Genomic DNA, 7500 nt, shown 5'->3' on the forward strand with positions numbered 1-7500 from the left:
GGTTAGGAAAGAGAAGAGAGATAAAGGAGTGAGAGGAAATAAGGAGATAGGCAAGAGGGAGAAGCAGGGAGGGAGACAAGAGGGAAAAGCAGAGAGAAAAATGAGGATAAAAAAAAAAGGGGGAGATAACAGATAAAGAGAAAAACAACATGATAAAAAAAGAGAAAGACAAGAGGAGAGAAAAGAGAAGGGAAAGCAGAGAAAAAAAAAAACAATAAAAAACAAAAAACAAAGGGAGAGGGGAAGAGACAATGAACGACTGAAGAGAAAAAATGTAGAATGTCTGCCAATGTGCATGTGTACGTACATACACAGGAATAAGAATGGAAGAGTGTCTGTGTGCATACATCCACGGAAATACCGTCAGCAAAATCCTTTCATTGATTAGGGCAAATATTCCCCCCAAGTTGCTTTAATACTGCTCTCTGCTCTCCTTTCATCAAGGAATGAAGGTCATGGTGCATTAGCAGTTGACAAACATTTTCAAATAACTAACAAAGGATTGACTTATTTAAACTCTATATTCCAGTGATGCCAAAACAAGTAAAGACGTTATCATTAACAATAGGTCTTCCAAGTATAGACAACAATTAAGAATAACCAATATCACTCATTAATCTGCTAAAGAAAAGACGACAGCAAAATGAGAAATCAATAGTTAAAACATCAACATTCTACAGCCAACTCATGTATTACAAAGTATTGCTCATGACGGGGAACATCACAATACCAGCCTCACCCTTGTTTAATCTTTACAATGATAATCAATGATCATATTAATTACAATAACAATGATAACAATAATAAAACAAGAGAGAACAGTAATAATGATAATGGTAATAAAATTAAAAATGTAACAACCCCACCAATAATAATAATAATAATAATAATAATAATAATAATAATAATAATAATAATAATAATAATAATAGTAACAACAACAACAACAACAACAACAACAACAACAACAACAACAACAACAACAACAACAACAACAACAACAACAACAACAACAACAACAATAAAAATAATAAAAATAAAAATAAAAATAAAACATAAAAATAAAAATAAACATAAACATAAAAATAATAATAATACAAGAAGAAGAAGAAGAATTATAATAATAATAATGATAAGGAAAACAATAACAATAAAGATAATGATAAGGACAATGATAATGTTAATGATAATGATAATGATAATAGCAATAGCAATAGCATTAGTAATAGTAATAGTAATGGTAATGATGATGATAATGATAATAGCATAGCTACATAGTAATATATAGTAATGTATGATACTACTATATAACTATACTAATAATAATAATAATAATAATAATAATAATAATAATAATAAGAAGAAGAAGAAGAAGAAGAAGAAGAAGGCTAAGGGCCAGGGGACAGGAATATGCCATCATGGAAAAATTTGGTTGAGGGCTGGAATGACAGGAACATGCCCTCATTAAAAATTTTGCTGAAGGCTGGGTGACTGACATGACTCTTCACAAGTGGACAAAGGTCTTGGAGGAAGATGAGTGTCACTGGGCATTTAGAAACAGCTCTTGCATTATTTCCGCCACTAAATGAAGGTGGAATATACCATCAGCGAGCCATGGCTAGAAGAGCGTTAACATGAGGCCATTATTTCCACACTCAGGAGCCTATTCCTGCCCACCTTGATCAGGAGTGGAGGGTTTATTACAGAACTTGAATAACATGAAAATATCAAACTTGCCATTGTAAACAGTGAGTAAGTTTGGGGTGGCGAGAACAATTCCCCATTGATACATATAGCTCTTGGAGGGCGATTAGACTCATTTGGCATGTAGAAAGGGCTTTTGCACTATTCCCATTGATAAATGAACATGGAATGTATTGGAAGAGCGCAGGCTCCAGGGAAGATGCTATTTCCACGGTCATGATCCTATTACTAGCCAATGTGACCAGCGGCACAGGTTGTATTACAGAAATTTGAATATTATCCAAAAAAATGTTGCTTATTGTTATTATTACTGCATTGACTTCTGGACTGCTGGCATAGATGATATGGAGTTTGTGCAAGGAAAGCATTCTATTACCATCTGTGTTACTCAAATCAAAGGACAAATATAGGCATTGGAAAATGGAAAAAAAAAGCTAAAAACACTTGTGCAGAAAGAGAGAAAATAAGACTGCAAAGAGGAGACATGGAGTCTTATCACCTCACAGCACGCAAGTGTTCGGGTGCGCTTGGCCTACAGGCTGCACACCCATGCACCCAAGTAAGCCAAATGCCTGTATTTTGGGTCACATGATGGCAGTGAAGCAAACAGATCCAATGGGTTAATAATACTGTTGTTAGAGTTATTATTATCATTAGAGTTGCAGCTGCAGTTGTAGTTGTAGTTACTTTTATTCTGTTGTCATTGCTGTTTTTAGTCTATCATCATCACCATCTAAAGAAGCTTAAGGGGGGGAAAAGCTTCCCCATGACTGAAAAATTAAACATAATCTGAACTTAAATGTCTGCTGAAGTGTAGGCTAAAGCTAGGTTACTTTACTTTAGACTAGGTTGTTGGCTGGTTGACAGGTAATGGAAATTGACAGATAATGGGAACTTGACAGGTAAGAGGGACTTGGCAGGTAACGAGGACTTGATACATAACAGGGACGTAGCAGGTAACAGGCATGTGGCAGGTAAAGGGACTTGACATGTAACAGGGACATGCAGTTATCAGGGACTTGGCAGGTATCAGGGACTTTACAGGTTACAGTAACTTGACAGTAAGTATAGTAATTTGACAGGTAAAAACTCCACAGGTAACAAAAACCAGACAAGCTAATCATCATCATCATCATCATCATCATCATCATCATCATCATCATCATCATCATCATCATCATCATCATCATCATCATCATCATCATCATCATCATCATCATCATCATCATCATCATCTTGAATAACTGCACTTTACCCTAAAAACAATACACTTGAGTAGTCTTTCTACATTAAACATGCAGTCTCCTCAGTATGAATGCCTTCACTTCCATCATTCCTGAGCCCCTTACATATGATACTTCTTTCTCATGGGTTTCTTCAAGCAAGTTACATACCTTCGGAGATTACCTTGTCTTATCAAAATCCACTAATTATCTTATTACTATCAAGCACTCAATCCCAAAAATGCATTAAACCCTCAAACAAAATGACAAAATCTAACAAGGTGAGGTAAAGAGCCAAATGCCTGTGGGAGCTGGGAGCAGTCTGAATAGTTTTTAACTATTCGGACACATCAACAGGTGAAGAAGAAAAAAAATTCTCTGCTGAAACAAGAACTAACACCTTTTGTAATTAAATTTGTTTTACATTGTATGGTTATGGAACTCCAGACAGCCAGTCAGTCTAGTTCTTGTCTGTCATCTTCTCAAGAAAGCTTCCTTCGCTCTAATACAACGAAGCCCCAAGGCCACTACTGCTACTGCCCAATAGAACTCTGCAAGTTAATCACCTGCATCTTCCTCAGCATGTCCTGTTCAAGTGTTTCATATTTCTATCCTTACCACAGAATAAATGACATCACAACAAACACTGGGGACACAAAATTAAAGAATATGTGATGGCACTAACAAACCACACAAACTAGACTTGAAGCAGTTTCTTCTGGTAATTTACAACAGGACCACTAATAAATAGGGGAAAACACAAGTAAAAATCCTAAAAAAATATACAGGCTAACACTAACAGATCTAAAGGTAAATTGTTCTGGCAACAGTTAATAAATCTCCATTACATTTATTTTGACCTATCTCAAGCTTGTACATCTTCCTGGGAATTTAACATCATCTAGGGATCCAACCCAAGCAATATCTGGCCACTCACTTGTGGGTATATGGTAGATAATTACATTTACATGAATAAATGAGATATAAAAAAATATTCACTTAAAAAACAAAAACTTACATAATCAATACAAAAAATGAACTTAATTTCCCTGTCATCCCAAAATGCAGGCCTCTTCTGACTTAAGACAAATAAAATCAAAGTAAAATATGGCCAAAACAGAACTTAATGACATTAATGATGCAACATTACGAGACGGAAAACGAGAAGACATACTAACACTTTTGTACAAAAAAAACAATAATAATTGACAAATGACAATACTATCATTATTTTGCATAACAATAATACCAATAATATTTATAACAGAAAAGAAGAAGAAAAAAGAATAATGACAATGACAATAACAATATTGTTATTATCAACAGGTATCAATGTTGATGATGAAGTATAATAATAATAGTAATAATAGTAAAACTGGAATAGTAATAGCAACAGTAATAGTAATAGTAATAACAGCAATAGTAGTAGTAGTAGTAGTAGTAGTAGTAGTAGTAGTAGTAGTAGTAGTAGTAGTAGTAGTAGTAGTAGTAGTAGTAGTAGTAGTAGTAGTAATCTCTACTACTATTACTATTATCTTACTACTGCTACTACTACTATATGATGATGATGATGATGATGATGATGATGATGATGATGATGATGATGATGATGATGATGATGATGATGATGATGATGATGATGATGATGATGATGATGACAACAATAATAACAACAACTACTTGTATCATTATTAATGATAATGAACATAGTGACAGTGATTATAGAAATGATAATGATGATAACAGTGGTGGTGGTGGTGACGGTGATGGTGACGGTGACGGTGACGGTGACGGTGACGGTGACGGTGACGGTGACGGTGACGGTGGCGATGGCGATGAGAACGACGATGACAACGACGACAATAATAATGATGAAAATGATAATTACTATAACAATAATTGACATTAACATTAATAATAATAATAATAATAATAATAATAATAATAATAATATTATTGATAATAATTACAACATTATTAATAATTATCAATATAATCTTCATCTTGATAATCATCTTGATACTTAATAATTATCTAAATAATAAAATTTAGTCATAATTACCATCATAACAATCATCATAAATATCACTACAAATAATATTATTTTCATCATAAATATCACCATAAATACAATTATATATATATATATATATATTTCCATAAATAATATAAAAAATACTATTATACATATTATACATCATGATTATTATAGCAGCAACAACAACATTAATAATCCCCATAATAATGATCACCAAGAGGAAGAGGAAGAGGAGGAAGAAGAGGAAGAAGAGGAAGAGGAAGAACAGGAAGAGGAGGAGGAGGAGGAACAGGAGGAGGAGAGGAAGAACAGGAGGAGGAGGGGGAGGAAAAGGGGGAGGAGGGGGGGAAAAAGGGAGGGGAGGGAAAAAGGGGGGAAGGAGGAGGAGGGGGGGAAAAAAAAGAGGGGAGGAAAAGGGGGGGGGGGGGGGGGAAAAAAAAAAGAGGGGAAGAGGAAAGGAGGAGGAGGAGGAGGAAAAAGGGGGTGAGAAGGAGGAGGGGGGAGGAGGAGGGGAGAGGAGGAGGGGGGAAAGAAGGGGGGAGGGAGGAAGGGGGGGGGAGGGGGGAAAGGGGAAAGGGGAAAAGGGGAGGGGGAAAGAAAGGAAAGGGGAAAGGGGAAAAAAAAAGGGGAAAGGGGGAAAGGGGGAAAAGAAAAAAGAAAGGGGGAGGAGGAAGGAAAAGGGGAAAGGGGGGGGAAAGGAGGGGGGAGGGGGGAGAAAAGGGGAGGGGGGGGAGGGAGGGGGGGGAAGGGAAGGGAGAGGAGGAGGAGGAGGGGGAAAGGGGAAAGAGGGGGGAAAAGGGGGAAAAAAGGAAAGGGGGGGAGGAGGGGGAAAAAGGGGAAAAAAAGGAGGAGGAAAGGAAAGGGGAAAAAGGAGGGAGGGGAAGAGGGGAGGAGGGAGGGGAGGAGGAGGGGGGGAGGGGGAGGGAGGAGGAGGGAGGAGGGGAGAAGAGGGGAGGAGGAGAGGGGGGGGGGGAAAGAGGAGGAAAGGAGGGGAAAGGAGGGGGAAAGGGAGGAAGAGGAAAGGAGAAAAGGGGAAAAAAGGGGGGAGGGGAAAGGGGAAGGGGGGGGGGAAAAAAAAGGAGGGGGAAGGAGGAGGGGGGAAGGGGGAGGATAAGGAGGGGGGAGGAGGAGGAGGGGGGAGGGGAGGGGGGAAAAAAGGAGGAAGGGGGAGGAGGAAGAGAGGAAAAAAAAAAAAGAGAGGGGGAGAAGGAGGAGAGGAGAGGAGAGAGGGGGAAGAAGGGGAAAAGGGGAAGAGGAAGAGGGGGAAGGGGGGAGGGGGAGGAGGAGGAGGAGGGGGAAAAGGGGGGAGGGGAAAGAGGGGGAAAAGGGGAGGAGGGAGAGGAGGAGGAGGAAAGGAGGAAAAAAGGAGGGGGAAGGAGGGAGAAGAGGAGGAGAGGGGGAAGGGGGAGGAAAGGAAGGAGGAGGAGGGGGGGAAGAGGAGGAGGAGGAGGAGGAGGGGGAGGGGAGGAGGAGGAAAGAGGAGGGGAGGAGGAGGGAGGAGGAGGGAGGAGGGAGGGGGGGGAAGAAGGGGGGAAAAAGGGGGGAGGAGGGGGAAAGAGGAGGAGGGGAAATGGGGGAGGAGGAAGGGAGAAGAAGAGGAGGAAGGAGGAGGAGGAGGGGGGGAAGGAGGAGGGGAAAGGGGAAAGGGGAAAGGGGAAAGAGGAGGGAGAGGAAAGAGGGAAGAGAAAGGAGGGGGGAAAGGGGGGGGGGGGAGGAGGGGGAGGAGGGGGAGGAGGAGGAGGAGAGGGAGGAGGAGGAGGGGCGGAGGAGGAGGAGGAGGGGAGGGTGGGGGAGGAGGGGAGGAGGAAGAAAGAGAGAGAAGGAGGAAGAGAGAGAGAGAGAGAGAGGAGAGAGAGAGAGGAGAGAGAGAGAGAGAGAGAGAGAGAGAGAGAGAGAGAGAGAGAGAGAGAGAGAGAGAGAGAGAGAGGAGAGAGAGAAGAGAGAGAGGAGGAGGAAGAGAGAAGGAGGAAGAAGAGAGAGAGGAGGAAGAAGAGAGAGAGGAGGGAGGGACGGAGGGGGAGGGGGAGGGGGAGGGGAGGAGGAGGGAGAGGGAGAGGGAGAGGGAGAGGGAGAGGGAGAGGGAGAGGGAGAGAGAGCGAGAGGGAGAGGAGGAGGGAGTTGAAGAGGAAGAGGAGGAGGCGGAAGAGGAGGAGGCAGAAGAGGAAGGGGAGGAGGAAGGGGAGGAGGAGGAGGAGGAGGAGGAGGAGGAGGAGGACAATATTAATGACAACTAAAATGGAAATAATGATGATTAAATCAGGAATAACAAAACAGATAAATCATTTGGACGTTCTTTCCATTGAAGGACTGAAATAACACCAGGAAAGCAGAATCATATGGAGAGCAACGCTAAAGACATGGATTACTTGTAGAAATGAAAATTACAATAAAATCATGACATGGACACAACTGACAAAATGATATACAACAAAATAAAATACATTTACTAACAAAGAATGATATAAGAAAAAATATTAGACAACTATATATCCATAAATACCATATTTTTGCCCCAAACTGTTGACAATTCTCCTA

The 7500-nt window shown here is 40.7% G+C and overlaps 1 protein-coding gene across 1 annotated transcript in view; it reads right to left on the reverse strand.

The window, feature by feature from the left end:
* Nucleotides 1–7500, reverse strand: part of LOC119597706 (cullin-1-like) — a 23620-nt gene that overhangs the window by 15520 nt on the left and 600 nt on the right. The window lies entirely within an intron of this gene.

The sequence above is a fragment of the Penaeus monodon genome, chromosome 39 (genome assembly GCF_015228065.2).
Source record: "Penaeus monodon isolate SGIC_2016 chromosome 39, NSTDA_Pmon_1, whole genome shotgun sequence".
NCBI lineage: Eukaryota > Metazoa > Arthropoda > Malacostraca > Decapoda > Penaeidae > Penaeus > Penaeus monodon.